General features: G+C 48.9%; 1 long non-coding RNA gene across 1 annotated transcript in view; it reads left to right on the forward strand.

The window, feature by feature from the left end:
• The first annotated feature begins 13472 nt into the window (after positions 1-13472).
• The window catches only part of LOC135240817 (uncharacterized), a 34939-nt gene continuing 28642 nt past the window's right edge, over positions 13473-19769 (forward strand). The window contains exon 1 of the long non-coding RNA XR_010325797.1: positions 13473-13974. This is a non-coding gene — a long non-coding RNA (uncharacterized LOC135240817). The remainder of the gene's footprint in view (positions 13975-19769) is intronic.

Raw genomic sequence — 19769 nt, forward strand, 5'->3', positions numbered from 1 at the left:
ATTCTGCTGGGTTTAATTTTCACCAAAAACTAGCAACCAGTTTAGACACAAAAAACCAGGTGAGGAGAGTAGGAGTGTAGCACAAAATGCTGGGCCCTATACATGAGCAGTCTCTGTGGGCCGCCTTCCTCTCTTGATCCATGTCTCTCACGCATCATTCCAGGCTTTCCGAGGGCCCTCCCCCCATTCGGGCCCTGGATAGTCAGTCCCACTTTTCCCCCCACTACGATGCCCCTGGATGAGAGTTACCTGAGCTAACTGGGCTAGGGCTGAGGACTCCTTAATTGGAGGAACTGAACTGAAGACCGTTACAGCACTTGCCTTTACACAAATGACCACTAGGTGGCAGCATTTCACCAGGGTCGTTATGGCTTTTTTTCTTCTTTCCATTTTGTGATTTCAGAAGGAGGCGATAGAAGATGACTGTCCTTGAGTGTTTTCAGTTTGAGTTCTCTGGGCAGAGAGAGTGCAGCCCTTATTGATCTGAATCACTCTGTGACTGCAGAAACAGACACGGGTCTCCTGAAGCATGTCTGGGCCTCTGCTCTCTCAATGCATTGCATTATTGAGTGTGGCTATCACCCTAAATCTGGCACAGCAAGAAGCCTAAGACATTAAACAAAAACACAATCTTTACTGCAAGGTCTTTCACTCATATCAACAAAATAATTTAGAATCCTGTTTGGGAAAAAAATTAATCTTTTGGGGGTTTTATGAGTGTTACATTTGATATAGATCATTTGGTAAGATAGCGGCAAAATGCCAAAAGAATTGTTCGCTAACCACAAAACTACTGTTTACTGTTTCCAGGCTTGAATTGATCCGCAAAATTATTTTGACACCTATATTTTTGGGAACCAAAATTATCACTTTTTCTCTGAAAAGTTGTATTATTATGAAAGAATATCAATTTCCAATTTTTTGGCATACAATATGGCTCATTAGCTCTGTTATACAGCCTTCTTTCTCATCTTAATCACGAAGGATGTGTGCTACATTGCTACATTGCCCTAGGACAAAAAAATTTGTCTGACACAAAACTGCGCCAAGAGCTCACATGGAACTGCCCAAAGAGTATAAAACTCACCTGAACAAACTTCCCCAAGAGCAGAGAGAAATCACCTGAACAAACTTCCCCAAGAGCAGAAACTCACCTGCCCTTGGATTCACACACACAAGTGTTGAAGGACTGAGATTTTGCCCTCATCAGACTGCACCCTGAGTATTGTTCAATTTGTCCCACGCTAGACAGAGTTTTTGAGTTTTTGGAAGTGTATTCATTTTCTCCTTGTGTTAAGGGTCATTGGCGGGGGGGGGGGGGGAATCAGCAGGACAAATTTATCTCTCTACTGCGTGCCACTGGGAATGGGGGAAGAGGACATGACGGCACAAAAAGGACTTTCTGAATGGTACTTTTGCACACGAAGCACAGCGCCGTTTTCGAAAGAGCCGAAACTGGCGGTGAGGTCGGGAGCGGAGTGGGAGTGCCCCTCAGCGCCTCACTGCAGCGCACACACGGGGCAGAGAGCAGGTAACTGCAGTGCACACACAGGGCAGAGAGCAGGTAACTGCAGCGCACACACAGGGCAGAGAGCAGGTAACTGCAGCGCACACACAGGCAGAGAGCAGGTAATGCAGCGCCACACAGGGAAGAGCAGGTAACTGCAGCGCACAACAGGCAGAGGCAGGTACTGCAGCGCACACAGGCAGAGAGCAGGTAATGCAGCGCACACACAGGCGAGAGCAGGTAACTGCAGCGCACACACGGGGCAGAGAGCAGGTAACTGCAGTGCACACACAGGGCAGAGAGCAGGTAACTGCAGCGCACACACAGGGCAGAGAGCAGGTAACTGCAGCGCACACACAGGGCAGAGAGCAGGTAACTGCAGCGCACACACAGGGCAGAGAGCAGGTAACTGCAGCGCACACACAGCAGGGCAGTAGAGCAGGTAACTGCAGCGCACACACAGGGCAGAGAGCAGGTAACTGCAGCGCACACACAGGGCAGAGAGCAGGTAACTGCAGCGCACACACAGGGCAGAGAGCAGGTAACTGCAGCGCACACACAGGGCAGAGAGCAGGTAACTGCAGCGCACACACAGGGCAGAGAGCAGGTAACTGCAGCGCACACACAGGGCAGAGAGCAGGTAACTGCAGCGCACACACGGGGCAGAGAGCAGGTAACTGCAGCGCACACACAGGGCAGAGAGCAGGTAACTGCAGCGCACACACAGGGCAGAGAGCAGGTAACTGCAGCGCACACACAGGGCAGAGAGCAGGTAACTGCAGCGCACACACAGGGCAGAGAGCAGGTAACTGCAGCGCACACACAGGGCAGAGAGCAGGTAACTGCAGGTGAGCAGCACAGCTTTCTGCACAGCTCTACCGCATAAAGCCAAGCCCGTCTGAAGCACTAATTACACAACTAGCTTTCTATCGTTGCACAGTTATCAAGGAATTTAACGTTCTCAGCATCCTTTTAAAGCTACGCCTTCATCTTCAGTAAAGATCGTCATCTTTAGGGAGATACTTCCCTGACGTTGACACTCCGCATGTTGGTATGGGGACTGAGGGAAGACCTTTGTTAGCTAATGGTATGTTTACTAAGGAAGTAAAAATGCTGAGCATCTATTCAGATATATTAATTACATTCTTTACACTCTGAATGCCCAAATAAAACAAATTAAGTAAATAAAAAGAGCACAAAGCAGAAAAAGAGAATGCGGGCATTATGTGTCAGTAGTGTAAAGTGTGTTAAAGTGTGTTGACTCCTATCTAGGCAGGGTGTCCTGGAAACCCAAGGATGACGAACAGGCACGTGCCTCGGCATGCCAACGCCATTGTGGAAGGGTCTGGCCCCTTATTTATAAACACAGCGGCTAATGCCCAGGACTCACAAACCAGAAATAAAATTTAAAAAAACAACCACTGGATTACCTCACCACTTACTAATTATATAAGAATACAAAGTTTGGCATGTGCTACATAACATTTGGTGAGAGGAATCATAAATAATGTTAGTTACGTTTTATCGACTATAGAGACCGTGACCAGAATTTTCATTTTTCAGGAATGCTTTAAGGCCAAAATCTGTGAAGCCACCGGGTCTAAATGTAAAATGTACGGAAGAAATTAGGCTATGGCTGCTTTAAAAAGGTAGCAATTAGCTTGTTGAAAAGTGTAAATATCTTAGCAACCTGGCAGTTGAGATTCTTTAGAGGAAAGTGCGGTTGCAGACTCTTATCTGGAAACTGAGGGAACCTTTAAAAAATTCCTGAACCAATTAGCAGATCATTAACGGCCAGATAATAACAGGAGCTGAACACCCAGAGAGAAAATCATAAAGTTCGGATCATTATGTGCGTCCAGCTGCAGCCCGGGTTTCACTCAGTGCTTACACCTTTGCGCTAATTAAAAGTTCCCATGTCCTGCTCAGCGAGTGTAAAGTCTCTAAAGGTCACTGGGAAGCATTAACCTGTGAGTCAGACTTCATTTGTCAGCGAGCCTTAATCGGGCCCGTCATCCCGCACGGACATCGCTGCAAAGCGGCGGCTGCTGCAAAGCGTGGAGACTTTCGCCACCTTTCGAGAGGCAGAATGACTTGTGAAAACCGGGCCCTCCCCAGAGAACAGCTGCTGTTTTGCCGTTGGCTGTCGGGCACGGTGGCTAAAGTGAAGAATCCTACACGACAGGAGACCAGGAACGCGGTCCGGTCCGGGATTCTGTAAACAAAGTATTTTTAAAATATTGTTTTCATAATCATAATATAATATATTTTAACATAAATAACATATGCGAAAATGTTTCCAGTCTGAAACGGAATCCTCTGCCTGTCGCTGGAACTGTCTGTGGACACCCCATTCTCACCCCACTCCACCCAGCCCTCCTGGCTGCCCCGCCCCACCCCGACCCAAGCACTCGCCCCCACTGGCAGGTTCGAGCGTAGGACCATGTGACCAGATCACTCATGAGCTGTGTGCTGATGGCATCACCAGACAGTCGTGGGCAGAGTCCTCTGGGGTGTGACACAGCGCCACCCGTTCCTCTTCCTGTGTCTCTCTGCCTGCACGAATGATGTCAGCGCCCGGCCCCTCCTTCAGACTCTGCTGGACCCCCAGACCAGGGTCATGACCCCGCCCTCAACACACCACTCCTCTGATCGAGGCTCAGGAGTGCTCCTTTTGAAGGCACTGATCTCACCGTCACCGCCATGGAGATCCAGTCACTTCTTCATCTTTCTGCTCTGGCTCTTAAATGTCAGTCATCTTGGCCACACTTCATACGAAACCCACTTTTGCCTGTTTCCTTACGCTGTGGTTTAAATATTGCCAGAGTTGTACAAAAACCTTTAAATGGAATTCTCGAGAACAGCAAAACATTTTTTTTTCCATTTACATAAATGGACTTACGGTTTAGTCATTTACTGTTCAAAAGGGATGGGCGGATCAATACTGAAGTATCAATACTTCCAGTCCTGACGTTTCATTTCTGAGAATCAATCCTAAAAATATTGATACCAAATGTTTTCTTTGACCAGAAATTTTAATATATATTTTTTATGAAATTGAATGTGTATCTGATACTGAAAAAGTGCAAAAATGAAATATTGTAGCAAATAATTGTGTAGGATAGGATCTACTTATGTCATGTTCCGGTGTTCCTGTCTGCGTTTTCCCTGTTGGGCCGCCAGATGGCGGCACTTCTGTTTTGTGTCCTGTTCCCCCCCTGTTAATTGTATTATTGGTTGTCTCGTTATCCCATCATTGTTCCCACCTGTGTCTTGTTATCCCCTCCTTCTGGTTTGATTGTTTTTTGAGTTCACCTGTGTCTTGTCACCCCCCTGTCTATTTAAGTTCTCTGTTCCCTTGACTCGGGTGCTGGTTCCTTGTGTTTGTTACCTGACATACATGTTCCTGCCTGCTTGTGTTTGTTACCTGACATACATGTTCCTGCCTGCTTGTGTTTGTTACCTGACATACATGTTCCTGCCTGCTTGTGTTTGTTGCCTTAATGTTCAGACCATTTATACCTGCGTGCGTTTTTTTACCTGTTTGTGTTTGTTCCCGAGTTGTGTTTGTTCCCGATATCTGTTGGTTTCAAGCGTATGTACCTGCCTGTGTTTGTTCTGACTTGTGTTTTGTTTGACCTGCCCTTGTCTGCTACCTGCCTGTGTTCTGCCCTGCCCATGTTTGTGAGTTCCTCTTGTTTTCTGTTTTATTTAGATATTTTTTGAGTTTGTGTTTTTGCCCTTCGTGTCCTTTTCTGTTCCGTGTGTTTGCCTTTCTGTAAGTAAAGTCTTTGTTAATTTTCTCCCCTTTGAGTTTCGTGTTTTTTCCACTCTGCGCCTGGGTCCCAGCACCCGTACCGTCACAGAAGGAACCAGCCAGTTTGGGACCCAGCAGAGGTTTTTTTTTTTTTTTGTTTAAAATGCCATCGGGGTGGTGGGAGCTTCAACCTCCCAGTGCCCGGGGCGGGCGGTCGCGGAGGCGCCGTGGTCGGGCTGCCTCCCGGTCGGCCAGACCTCCAGCTGATCAGCCGGCGGATCCTGACCCTTTTGAGGGGTCGCGGCTTGCAATCTTCCCAGGGTCCGGCCCGCGGGGGTCCCGCCGGTCCCGTCCGGCTGCCCAGCCGGGTTCCCTACAGCTGTGGTCTGTGTTCCTGTCCCCTGCCCAGCCCAGATGGCAGGGCCCTCGGCCTGCTCCACCCCAAGTCCCAGAGGGACCTTCATGGCCTGCTCTGCCCCGAGTGCCGGAGGGACCTTCACGGCCTGCTCTGCCCCGAGTGCCGGAGGGACCTTCACGGCCTGCTCTGCCCGAGTGCCGGAGGGACCTTCACGGCCTGCTCGGCCCCGAGTGCCGGAGGGACCTTCACGGCCTGCTCTGCCCCGAGTGCCGGAGGGACCTTCACCGGCCTGCTCTGCCCCGAGTGCCGGAGGGACCTTCACGGCCTGCTCTGCCCCGAGTGCCGGAGGGACCTTCACGGCCTGCTCTGCCCCGAGTGCCGGAGGGACCTTCACGGCCTGCTCTGCCCGAGTGCCGGAGGGACCTTCACGGCCTGCTCTGCCCCGAGTGCCGGAGGGACCTTCACGGCCTGCTCTGCCCCGAGTGCCGGAGGGACCTTCACGGCCTGCTCTGCCCCGAGTGCCGGAGGGACCTTCACGGCCTGCTCTGCCCGAGTCCGGAGCGGCCTTCACGGCCTGCTCTGCCTCAAGTCCCGGAGCGGCCTTCACGGCCTGCTCTGCCTCAAGTCCCGGAGCGGCCTTCACGGCCTGCTCTGCCTCAAGTCCCGGAGCGGCCTTCACGGCCTGCTCTGCCTCAAGTCCCGGAGGGCCCCACGACTCGCCTCAGTCCCGAGGGGCCCCAGAACCGCCTCGAGCCCGAGAGGCTCCCAGATCCGCCTCGAGCCCCGGAGAGGCTCCCAGATCCGCCTCGAGCCCCGGAGAGGCTCCCAGATCCGCCTCGAGCCCCGGAGAGGCCCCAGAGCCGCCTCGAGCCCCGGAGAGGCCCCCAGAGCCGCCTCGAGCGCCGGAGAGGCCCCAGAGCCGCCTCGAGCCCCGGAGAGGCCCCCAGAGCCGCCTCGAGCCCCGGAGAGGCCCCCAGAGCCGCCTCGAGCCCCGGAGAGGCCCCCAGAGCAGCCTCGAGCCCCGGAGAGGCCCCCAGAGCAGCCTCCAGCCCCGGAGAGGCCCCCAGAGCAGCCTCCAGCCCCGGAGGCCTCGCCTGCTCTGACCCTTCCGCGAGGCCGCCTGCTACACCCAAGTTTCGGGCTGTACTTGTGCCTCGAGCCCCGGGGGGCCTCCGGAGCCGCCTCAAGCCCCAGGGAGCCTCCGCAGCCGCCTCGAGTCCCGGGGGGCCTCCGGAGCCGTCCAGAGCTCCGGAGAGGCCTCCAGAGCCGTCCAGAGCCCCGGAGAGGACAACGGTCCCATGTGTTGTCCCGCAGGGCCGCCGCAGACTGCTCTGGCCGCCCCGCAGGCTAAGCCGCCTGCCTTGCCCCCTAGCGTTCGTGCTCCCCCTGGCGTTCGTGCTCCCCCTGGCGTTCGTTCTCCCCCTAGCGTTCGTGCTCCCCCTAGTGTTCTCGCGCCCCCCAGTGTCCGTTCTTCCCCTAGTGTTCTTGCTCTCCCTAGTGTCCACACCTTGCCCCCTGGCGTTCGTGCTCCCCCTGGCGTTCGTGCTCCCCCTAGTGTTCTCGCGCCCCCCAGTGTCCGTTCTTTCCCTAGTGTTCTCGCTCCCCCTAGTGTCCACACCTTGCCCCCTGGCGTTCGTGCTTCCCCTGGCGTTCGTGCTTTCCCTAGTGTTCTCGCTCCCCCTAGTGTTCGCCCTTCCCCCAGTGATCGTCTCTCCCCCGGTATCGTCGCTTCCCCCAGTGGTCGCCTCTTCCCCGGAGTCTGTCCTCCCCCCAGTGGTCGTCTCTCCCCCGGTGTCGGTCCTTCCCCCAGTGATCGTCTCTTCCCCGGAGTCCGTCCTCCCCCCAGTGGTCGTCCCTCCCCCGGCCTCGTCACTCCCCCTGGTGTCCATTCTCCCTTTGGTGTTCGTCCTCCCAACCGTGTGTCCGTGTGTTCCCCGGCCCCCCTGTCTAATTGTCTGCCCGCCTGTTTGTCTGTTGGTCTACCCGTATGTGTGTCAGCCAGTTTGTTGGCCTGTTTGTCTGCCCCCCAAGCCGTCAGCCCATCGGCCAACGTGTTTGCCCGCCTGTCTGCCTGTCTGTCAGTGTGCCAGTCCGCGTGTGTTTTGTCTTGTTTGCCTGTGTGTCAGTCCCTATGTCAGTTGTTGGGCTCCCCCCTCGCCTTCCCTGTCTGCCTGTCCCTTTGTGTGTCCGTCGGTGTCGCCGTGTGCCTCCCCGCCTGCTTGTCCCTGTGTTTGTCCTTGTAGGTATCCCGATTGTGCCAGTATCTGGCAGTCTGTTTCCCCCTCAGTCTTGTCCAACCCAGTCCAGTGTTGTCGTGCCCCGTCTCAGTCCTGTCCTGTATGTCTGCCTTGCCCCTGTCCGAGTCCCCCCTGGTTTCCTGAGTCCCCGTGTCGCCCGGAGTGCGGGCCCTGAATTTCCCCGTGTCGCCCGGAGTGCGGGCCCTGAATTTCCCCGTGTCGCCCGGAGTGCGGGCCCTGAATTTCCCCGTGTCGCCCGATGTGCGGGCCCTGAGTCTCCCCCGTGTCGCCCGATGTGCGGGCCCTGAGTTTCCCCCGTGTCGCCCGATGTGCGGGCCCTGAGTTTCCCCCGTGTCGCCCGATGTGCGGGCCCTGAGTTTCCCCCGTGTCGCCCGATGTGCGGGCCCTGAATTTCCCCGTGTCGCCCGATGTGCGGGCCCTGAGTTTCCCCGAGTCCTGCCCAGCCCTGAGTCTCCCCGTGTCGCCCGGGTCCTGCCCAACCCTGAGTCTCCCCGTGTTGCCCGGGTCCTGCCCAGTCCCGAGTCCTGTTCCCCCGTCCTAGTCCAGTCCCGAGTCCTGCGTCCCGTTCCAGTCCCGAGTCCTGCGTCCCGTTCCAGTCCTGTGTCCCGTCCTGTTCCTGTCCAGTCCTGTTTCTGCCCTGAGTCCTGTGTCCAGTCCTGTTCCTGTCCAGTCCTGTTTCTGCCCTGAGTCCTGTTTCCAGCCCCGAGTTCCCATCCAGCCCCGAGTTCCCGTCCAGCCCCGAGTTCCCGTCCAGCCCCGAGTTCCCGTCCAGCCCCGAGTTCCCCTCCAGCCCCGAGTTCCCCTCCAGCCCCGAGTCTTGTTCTTGTTTTGTTCCTGTCCTGTCCAGTCCAGCCCTGAGTCTTGTCCTGTCCAGTCCAGTCCTGTTCCTACCCCAGTTCTGTGTCCAGTCCCTGTTCCTGTCTGAGTCCTGTTCCCCCGTCAGAGTCCGGTCCAGAGTCTTGTTCCCGTGTTCTGTCCCTGTTCTTGTCTTGTCCAGTCCTAAGTCCTGTCTCCAGCCCCCACCCTCTGTTGACTCCCTCCCGGGTCGGCCTCCTGGGACGTCAGGAGCCGTCCCTTGGGGGGGTACTGTCATGTTCCGGTGTTCCTGTCTGCGTTTTCCCTGTTGGGCCGCCAGATGGCGGCACTTCTGTTTGTGTCCTGTTCCCCCTGTTAATTGTATTATTGGTTGTCTCGTTATCCCATCATTGTTCCCACCTGTGTCTTGTTATCCCCTCCTTCTGGTTTGATTGTTTTTTGAGTTCACCTGTGTCTTGTCACCCCCCTGTCTATTTAAGTTCTCTGTTCCCTTGACTCGGGTGCTGGTTCCTTGTGTTTGTTACCTGACATACATGTTCCTGCCTGCTTGTGTTTGTTACCTGACATACATGTTCCTGCCTGCTTGTGTTTGTTACCTGACATACATGTTCCTGCCTGCTTGTGTTTGTTGCCTTAATGTTCAGACCATTTATACCTGCCTGCGTTTTTTTTACCTGTTTGTGTTTGTTCCCGAGTTGTGTTTGTTCCCGATATCTGTTGGTTTCAAGCGTATGTACCTGCCTGTGTTTGTTCTGACTTGTGTTTTGTTTGACCTGCCCTTGTCTGCTACCTGCCTGTGTTCTGCCCTGCCCATGTTTGTGAGTTCCTCTTGTTTTCTGTTTTATTTAGATATTTTTTGAGTTTGTGTTTTTGCCCTTCGTGTCCTTTTCTGTTCCGTGTGTTTGCCTTTCTGTAAGTAAAGTCTTTGTTAATTTTCTCCCCTTTGAGTTTCGTGTTTTTTCCACTCTGCGCCTGGGTCCCAGCACCCGTACCGTCACAACTTATCCTTCCACCATTGCTCCAATCACACACAGGCATGTGGAAAAACATGCAGTCGCACAGTGAATTGTGCATATTAAATATTTTATAGAGATTTTATGTGTATTGTTGATTTCACTTAAGGATATTTGATTTTGCCCCAAATTTTCAGTTCACTCAAGTGTGAAGAATAACACCTGAAAAGGGTAATTATATCATTTACATTTGTTGTTGAATGTTGTTGAACAATTGAATGTGTTTTATCAAAGCTGTTATTAGACAGAACACAAAGAGAGAAGTCTGATCTATGGCAGTTTATTTAATACTAATGCAAAGGCTTTCAACTATAATTTTTTGATGTCTGCACTTACCAATTTCCACTCTAAGAATCATAAAGATTTACCCTTTTTCATGTACACAAGAATACTTTCAAAAGTATAGTACTGGGATACTAGCCTTGGTATTTCTCGGTATCGTACTGAAAAGAAAATCTGTGGTATCGCCTGTCTCTGCTGTTTAAATCACATTATGTTATGGCCATTATCCCGTACATAGTGCTGGATGAGAACTTTAGAACCAAAATGGCTGAAATGGACATAGCAGGCTTCTTCATGGCACTGACGATTATAAGTATTATGATTACAGACGTGTGCTGTTTGACCACTATCCGTTTTTACATTGTTGTTTAATAACATTACATTACAGGCACTTAGCAGACACTCTTATCCAGAGCGACTTACACAACTTTTTACATCGCATTTACATTGTATCCATTTATACAGCTGGATATAAACTGAAGCAATGCAGGTTAAGTACCTTGCTCAAGGGTACAACGGCCTTTAGGTTACAAGACCAGTTCCTTACCCATTATACTACATTGCCGCCTAACATAAAATATTTGGACCAAATTGCGGTTAGGGTGAGAGATTATTTTTATTTAGATTCAGGGCTGGGCTTAAGTCAAGAGTTTGAATCCGGAATCAAACCTAGGAATGCATAATCCAATGAGAATAACCAACCCAGAGAGAGAGGGGGGGAGAGGGAAGCTCATTTGAATAACCTGAGTGATTATACTGTTGTTAATTTTACTATTATGTAGTTGCACTGGAACAATGTACGTTGTAGCTAATTATGTAGTCTTGGTCAAATTACAAATCATGTAATTTGTTGTTTCCATAATCTTTATTATATAAATCCTGTTTTGTTTGGGATTATAAATGTGTGGTACTGCTGTTCTGTTTTTTTTTTTTTTTTGCAGCATTAAAATTCCGTATTAAGGATACAGGATTGGAGAAGGCCACTAGATGGCAATGTTTTAAAGGGAAGTTGTCTTTTTATTGGAGCAAATGTTGTAGCTCAGTTGTCACTATATTAACTGAGGTGGGAGAAATTTCTGTAGGTTTGCGTCTCTGTTCAGATTCGGCTGCAAACTAACGTACGTCTGTGTTCGAACTAATTTCCCTTTCGTATGTCAGTGGTATTATTAAGATCCATTATTATCTGATAAATCAGATATCCTTTTTGTACTTCCAATTAATATCCTGAACAGACTAGCGCGGCGGTTGTTAATTAATCTGTATTTTTTCACCGGTGCACTAGCTGCAAAGCTGTAGGGCTTCTGTCCTGCAAATACAGCAATCAGCACTGTGTCAGTAATTAGAGGTGCCAGATGCAGAGGAAGATCTGGCAGGACAGGCCGCCGTTATGGATTGGTCTTACGACATTGAGTGCAAATGCAATTCCCGAAATGGTTTCACGGAAATTGACTGGGGGAAAGAGGAGGCAACAGCAGGCTGAGGTTCCAGTTAGCAATCCAATTTATGCACAACTCGGGCTGCCTCTGATTACATTTTAAATGTGTTTGCCTTTTGTTTATCAGTTCATATTTTGCTCTGTAATATATGGGCTAATTTTCTGTACAGATCTACTGCGTGCTTACGTTGCTTTCTTCTAAGTCATTTCTTTCCAGCTCCTAAATAAAAATAACTGCGTAATATGCGTTGTACTGAGTTACTATCAGATGTCCATTACATGAACGCAAACTGTCGACAGGGCCTTTATCACAATGCGCTGCTTGTGGCCCTGTATTGATTTCACAGATGCCTGCGAAGGAACCCCAACACCAGTAAACATTTCATTCAGTTTGACAGACTATTCATCAGGACCGAGTGTACTAGTTATATTTTTATATTAAAAAAACATGTTTCTCGCTTTCAACAGCAATGTATTTCACCCCTATGATTTTACACACACCCTGTACGTACACTGTTACAATATACTACGGTATACATTTAGGGAAGGAAGCGATGCAGTAGAGCACAGTGCTGTGATGGTGTGGGTCAGGCCAAAGGCAGGGAGAAAAATGAGATATGGCTGCAGCTAAAAATTAAAAAAAAAATTCTTCCTGAAGGGAACGGAAATGTTCTTCCTTCTCTCTTCTTCGGAGAAAGGAATAATGCCTTTAAAAAGTAAGGGAGTCACTGTCAGCGGCAGTGATGGATGTTCCCCGGTAATGGAATTCTCCCGTGTATAACCCGGGACGGTCATTGCGCCGGGACAGGCTGTGTAAGCATTTAGAGCTTCCGTAGTGCCCCACATGCGCGGACTTTATTGAGAGGCAGCCTGGCACTCTGCGGGTTTGCTGCGGCGGAGCTCGGGAAGACGACGCCGCGCTATTTTTAGCGTTTGGCGTATAAATAGCTCACGCGTGAAATCAGGGTCCGGTAGCATCAGCGGTTACGACATCACGGGCGATGCTGTGGCTGGTGCTGTTTAATTGTTGTAGCGGTAAAAAGGTCCGGTTCGGGTGCCGGGAAGGCTGGCAGAGCTCCTGGGATTTAGTGGCTTTGAAGACAGCAGCAAGGCTGGGGAGGGGTGAAGAGAAACACACACGCACACATACAATTGTTTACCATCTATTCCAGATTATACATCGCCCTCCGCTATAGCGGGGTACTCATCCAGTCCGGGAGGCCTGTTTTAGAGGATATACGTTCTTGTTACGCGGTGTGAAGGTTTGTAGCAGGGAGGACAGTGATGCCCTGCCATCTCCCCGAATCTGTCAGTGCAGATGGCTGCTGTTCTGTGTGGCTAGCGAGCGGGATAAAAATAGAGCCGCTTTCCGCTTCATCCTTGAGTGCTGCGCTCTTTCCTCCTCCCTCTCCGCTCCGTTTGGTTGTCTGCATGCCCACCCCCCTCCAAAATATTCACCAGGGGTTCTTCTATGCCATTTAATTAAGTCACCGTTTTTTTCCACCGTTTCTTTGTCATATGCTAGTTTACTTCACCTCAGCCCAGTGTATTTAAGGATATGCTTCTAACATACAAAATACATGTTGCACTATTTAATGCGTGTGCTCTGTTCGTCAAAATGATATATATATATATATATATATATATATATATATATATATATATATATATATATATATTACTGGTGCATAGGCCAGTACATCCAAATATAGAAAAAAACTTTAATGAATGCGAACAGCTCTTGCTGTGGGGTGCACTGCAGCATAAACCGTATAACGGGAGGATTCAGAGCAAAATAAACACACGACTTTCTCCCGCGTGATGAGTCATGGTTTCTATTGCAGGCAAAATAAAAAACCTATCACTCTCATTTTTGGAAAAACTTGTGTTCGGTTACCATGGTGAGCGAGGCTTTTCTGCACTATTTCTATTTGTGGCGCACCTTCTGTAGTGCCAATCATGGAGGCAAACGTCTGTTCCCTCCCCTTGCACCCACATAAACAGTCTGCTCACCAGCCCACGGTTCATGTTGTTAACAGTTTGCACACAACGCACGAGACACCTTTTAGTCACGTTTTAATTACGACTGCTAACATATCGATTTTGTAGATGTGACCGTAAAATATGGTTCCTTATCCCAGTTTGATTATAGATCCCGTGACTCCGGGGGGCCTAATATTTTGGCAGACCTACGCTCCTCCTTCCTTGATTAACTGCAGGTTAGAAAGTTGTGCTTTCAGCTTCAAAGCGTAGGTGTTTCTCAGAGTATGAGGTTTTTCTTAATTGGAAAGCAATTATGAATACATTAATCCAACCTTTCATTACTTAGCGGAGGTACTCTGATCGTTAATTAAAAAATAACACAGAACCGCGCTGTCGCTAAGCTGCTCAGAAATGCTAGCCGCTTATTTATATTTTTATTGAAGAACACGAAATTGGCACGCCAGGGATACTACTAAGGGTGTACATCTTCTCCGAAAGGAGCGAAAGGATAGCACTCATGTTCAAAGAACTGTTTCACTCCGTTGGCGTAAATGTTTTCTGACAGGTAAGGACCCATCGTTTCCACGCGCGTTAACAGCAGACCAATATGGGCACACATTTCAGTCATTTCTGATCTTGCGAGAACAGTGTGATGCGTGATGAGGATTTTATCCCTCGATTTTCAGTGAACCCAGCTGTTAGTGCCAGTCCTCTTGCCAAGAGCGATGATTGCAATAACGAGCAGTGATCTGACACCCAGTGGCTTTCCACTGAATGCACAACCCGGCCTCTGTGGGTTTAATTCCTTCGTTCTTATAAGATGCGTGATGACCGGGCAATGTTGTGGCAAATCTCAGTCTCTGGCTGTCTGTTTTATAATAGCCTGGAAAAACAAAATAATAATAACGAGAGCCTTCTGTGAGAAATGTAAATCTCGACGGTGTGTTCAGCATCTCTATGACCTTTATGATGGAAACTCAAGATGAACTGACTCTTAAAACATACATGAAACTAAGACATGTTTCTGTTAAAGAACCCCTTGTAGGGCCGTGGATGTCAGTGCACTCCTATTATAAAATATATCAATTATCAATTAAACTGTCAGATTTGTTGATGTTCTAATACAAGGGTGTCCAATCTTATCTGAAAAGGACCAATGTGGATGCATATTTTTGTTTTAGCCCTGCACTATGACACCTGATTCAATTAATTAACTAATCATGGTCCTCAATCAATAGAATCAGGTTTCTTAGTGTAGGGCAAAAACAAAAACCTGCACCGACACCAGCCCTTTTCGGATAAGATTGGACACCCCTGCATTAGAACATCAACAAATTCAGCAATTTAATTGATAATTGATATCTTTGATAATAGTGAATGAATTCAATCAAATAAATATGTTTTACATGTTGGATAAGTGAAGCGTTTTAACTGTTGATGCACTTGTGTTCAGTATTCAGAGTAACACGGGTGTTTGCAGTTAAAACTGCTGGATTCAGAAATTAAACACATTTTACCCCATCCTCACTTCCCCAACAGGCCCATCCATGCAGTAGAACAGTACTTCCATAGATACCAGACCATAGAACCCATTCATGTGTTAGAACATAGCCTTAACAGATACCAGCCCACAGAGCCCACCCACACGCAAGAACAGTGCTGATACAAGACCATGGGGCCCATCCATGCACTAGAACAGTTGTGATACCAGACTGTGGTGCCCCTTCATGCCCTAGAAGAGAACCCTAACAGATACCAGACCATAGAGCCCCTCTGTGCACTAGAATGGTACCTTAACAGATTTCAGACCATTGAGCGCATCCATGCACTAGAACAGTCCTTTAACATGATGAGACAGTGGCAGTCCAGTGGGGTTGGTTTTAATGGCCCACTTCTCCTGTAGAGCTGTATGGCCTGCAGGTGTAGTAGGGAGTCACTACCTCCAAGGTTAATGCACTCTTCAGTGGCACTGATCCCTTCACTGACATGGATGGTGATTGCTGCCTCTACAGATATTAAATATTTATTTATATGTAAACTGCAAATGTATATTTATTTATAACCACAACCACAAATGCATATTTAGGGCAAGTCCCTACAGTCAGTTTCCCTAAATTACTTTGTGTATTTATTTTCATATGACTGGAAAAAAGGTTCAACATTAAACATTTTTATGGACTAAGTGGGAACATCGGCATTTGGTTTGTTAGTGTGTAACATGCAGGAAATACATATCATAATATTATCTTTTTCAAAAATTCAAAGAGAGAAAACATAGCAGGTGAGCTATACATACATGCCCATGTACTTACTCCTCACATAACGTTGGGCTATATTAGATAATAAAATAGCTAAAAACTGCAATATTCCTGACCGCAGTTTTGGAGAAGATACTCAATGTAACCTAGAACGCACACGCACGCACGCACACACGCACACACACACACATACACACACGCACACACATATGCACATTATGTATATGTAGTGAACTCAATATAGTTTGCGACAAATGCATATTTTTTCTTGATTTGTGTCTGTGTTAGCTCTGACCTGAATATTTGAGTTTCACACAGTGAACGCACAGTGTGTGCTCTCCCGTGCAGCACAGGATGTAGTGCAAATGACGGGTCTTTGGAAGGACATTAATCTGCGGTGTTCTGAAGTGTACAGTGTATGAGTGCAGTGTCTCGGTGAAGGCACAAGCAGTGCTTGTTCAGCTTAAGTTGTGAAATTTAAATTTTCAGATACTCCTTTTTTGCCGAAGACTTTCAATGGATGCATGGGGGGAAAAAAGGTCCATAAAATTGAACGTTTTGATATTTTTAATGGATTTTGTGAGTCAGAGACATGCCATCCTCTGAGACAGGGTTCGTGACCCATATGTTAAGAGTACTGGAGCACACCGTGTAAGCCAATCGTCTGGCTTTGTGATTGGATGGACTATGGCAACTGCATGAACGTTGTCTAAGGCCAATACGTGAAATTCTGTGCAGTTCAATTTCTTCAGTAGGGAGAAAATGTGTTGTATAACGTATTCCTTTTCTGCCTCCGTAGATCACTAATGCTTTCTAAAGGGGAGCTAGAACCCTATAACTGGTGACAGAGGTTTTCTTTTCTGAAAAATGAGTTGCGCTGCTCTGTGTAAGCCAGCGTGTCATTTCATGAAGTGAAATCCAACAGCAAAATTGAAATTTTCGATTATTTTACTGAATGGCTGTGTTTTGTGTGACGATGCCTTGTTTTCAAAGCCAGCTTGTTGCAGTCGGTTGTAATAAATCGCGAAAAAAAACGGAAACTCCGCGGCCTGCTTATTCAAAAGAATCGAGTTATTTGCTATTGTGATTTTGGCTTGAAATCACATTGCAGCTGAGCACCTGCACGGTTATGAAACGGTCTTTCTGTGTCTCGCTGCCAGTATCGGTAAAACCATGCTTTTAATCTGCAGGAGAAGAATGGCTCAACTGTACTTACATAAAGCCTCCGGTCAATGAGCCAACATTTTTATTCCACATTCTCTAGAAAAATATGTAATTCACATTGTTAGGCCACATCTGTAATGTTGGTAAATGCAGACGTATTGGAACAGGGAGTGGAACAGTGTTGGAAGGACAAAGTTTCTGTTGTTTTGGTTCTGTAATCCTAGCGCATTGGATTTGAAATAAACAACGCCGATGTGGATATGAACGCATGCAGATTAAAGCTGGCGGCCTGCGTTTTAACCTCCTGTTCGATGGTTTATTTCAAGCCCAATGTTCTGGAGTACAAAGCCAAAGCAACAAAGAGTTTGTCACTTCCCCAGTACTTTGGCACTTAACTACATGCAGTGTCCTGAGTTCTGAAAATCAGCTGAAAGTCTTTTGCGGTGTTGATAATTCACCCTGGTTTGTGTATGTAGCTTTCAGAGACTGCGTCAGGGTGGAAGAGGGCGCTGTAGCAGTCAATGAAAATGCAATTTTTTCCATTAAATACAGTACATTGCAGAAAATGGGATGTGAAATTTTAATAACGAATGCAAAATTAATTTCTCTCATTTGCCAAGATTTTTTCATAAAAAACTGAGAGATGGAACTAATAAGCACAGCAAATGAGCAGGAGAGACAATATTACTGAGCAAACAAACGTGCGATGGTATATTTGCGCAATAAATATGCATTTTCAAAATGCGAGCTCCGCAGTGCTCACTACACAAAACGTTCTTTTCTTTGCGTGCACAGTGGCTCAGAGCTTGATAGATGCATCGCCATGCGTGACCTCCCTGAATTCACACTCATTCCTGTTATTTCCATGATGAAAACACTGTATTTCCCGTGTTCTACTGGCCCATTTAACAACCGAATTGGACTCAGGAATCGGCTGCTTATGCCCTTAATGGACTCAAAACAAAATAATCAATTGACCCAGTGACGCATGATGAGTCCAGTTGCATATGATTTAGACAGGTCCCCTCAGAAATGCATGTGTGTATATCAGCTGCAGGAGAATGCCAATCAGAAATAGATGTTTCCAGCTGGGTTCTCGTTTGGGACTTAAATAAGGTTATGATGAGAAAAAGTCACCGAAAAATGTTCCAAGCATGTTGCGCCCTGTGATCATTTTAAGATGAAAAGAACAAGTTAAATGGCAAAATAACATTTTTTTCAAAAATTATTTTCTGAAGGCAAGTATTGAATTGGCAGTCTCTGAAAAAGCAGTTACCTTTCCTGATAAATGGATGTCCATTCATGATTGACGTTAGTTTTTCGCGGAATTTTAAATTACGAACTGGGAACGTAACTTTTCCTGAATGTTTTCAGAGCTGAGCTTTTTCTTTTGACTCGTCTGACCTTGTTCTGTCTGGCGGAAGAGTTCAGAGGCCCACGTCATGGCTGCATCTGATAAAAGCGGTCTTTGGAATAAAAAGAGATGTGACTGTCTGAACTCACCTGAACTCTCTATCAGGAAGGAGCCGCACCCTTGTTCAGTAAAAGCTGGGTGGCTCGTTGGGTTAAGGCACCACGCCACGGTGCGCTGATGACCCCCACGGTCTCGGATCGAATCCAGACCTCAGCGGTGCTGACTATAGCCGGCAGCTCCATACGGTGATGGGCCATTGGCATTTGAGTCGCCCAGACTGTGTTGCGTTATTAGTTCAGTCTCCCATACCCTGTTGGGTCCGCTGTTTTATCGCTCTCTTGCGACCCCCGCTGGTCAGTCGGACTGCATGTTAAAGTAGCATATGAGTGCAGTATATAAAAGGTCTTCCTCCGACTCCACCCTATGCGAGTTTAGCTGGTGTGAAAAGACGTGGACTGAGAAACAAGGATGTCTACGCTCTCCCAAAGTGGCAGTGTGGTTCGCACATGAACGCGGCTGCGGTTGCTGATATACTGACATTCCAAATTAGGCTGGGAATTAGACATGTGGACGTCGCTTGCAGAACGCCGGGGAGGTTTGACAGAGAGGTGGATCATCGCTCTCAGAACAACGGGTTTGACGAGGTGGACGACACAGTGTAGCTGCATGTCAGAGGTGACGGTTGTGACCGCTGATTATCCTCCACAGCCAAAGCTGCTGTGCCGCTCATTAATTGGAGAAATCGGAGTCTGTGCTCGTCCTCCCGGGAGGAGCTCCCGTCGATCCCGGTGTCAGATTCCCAGGCCCCGAGCCGTCACTGCGCATTGGGGGAGGACTGTACAGGGTGGAGAAGCCGGGAGAGGAGACGGGCTGCGGCACGAAGGAAAGGACAGCCAGAATTCCCGGGACCGTTTGGAATTAGCGCTATCTGTTTCACCCGCATGGTGAACCGGACACTTCCCTTGGGCCCCCCCATGCCGCGGCAAAGCCGGTTCCTCACCGCGAACGCACGAGGGGGGGTGCTCAAGTTCCACCCGCCCACCGCCGGGGACCAGATAAGAGCACCTCACAGATGCCTATCAGCCGGGACAACCGGACAGCTGATTTGTTGTTTGCTCAGCGGTGGCTGATAAGTGCCGGGGTACAAACTGCCCCCCGTCCACTCTTCAAGCTGAACGCCCTTCACTGTCTCACCCGGCTTTGGCGAAGGACGTTCGGCTACGATGACGAAGCACTCGGTGGATGCCGCTTTGCGGTCGGGAAACCTTCAACGTGCTATTTTCAGCCGTTGGTTCTGAAAGTCCTCCCTCAACCACCCCCCCCACCCCTCCTCTCCCCGCCCCCTTCCCCCTCCCGGATTGAAAAGGCAATTCCGCGCCGTGGCCCCCGAGTTTGGGGGGCGCGGAGCAATTACTGGGAGGACCGCGCGGCGATGCCCGGGGGGGCCGAGTGCGACCTGGACGTGGGCGGAGTGTGTAATCCGTTCTGGAAACCGCCGCGTCGCCACGGCGGCGGCGTGCGAAG

Source organism: Anguilla rostrata, chromosome 15, assembly GCF_018555375.3.
Source record: "Anguilla rostrata isolate EN2019 chromosome 15, ASM1855537v3, whole genome shotgun sequence".
Classification (NCBI taxonomy): Eukaryota; Metazoa; Chordata; class Actinopteri; order Anguilliformes; family Anguillidae; genus Anguilla; species Anguilla rostrata.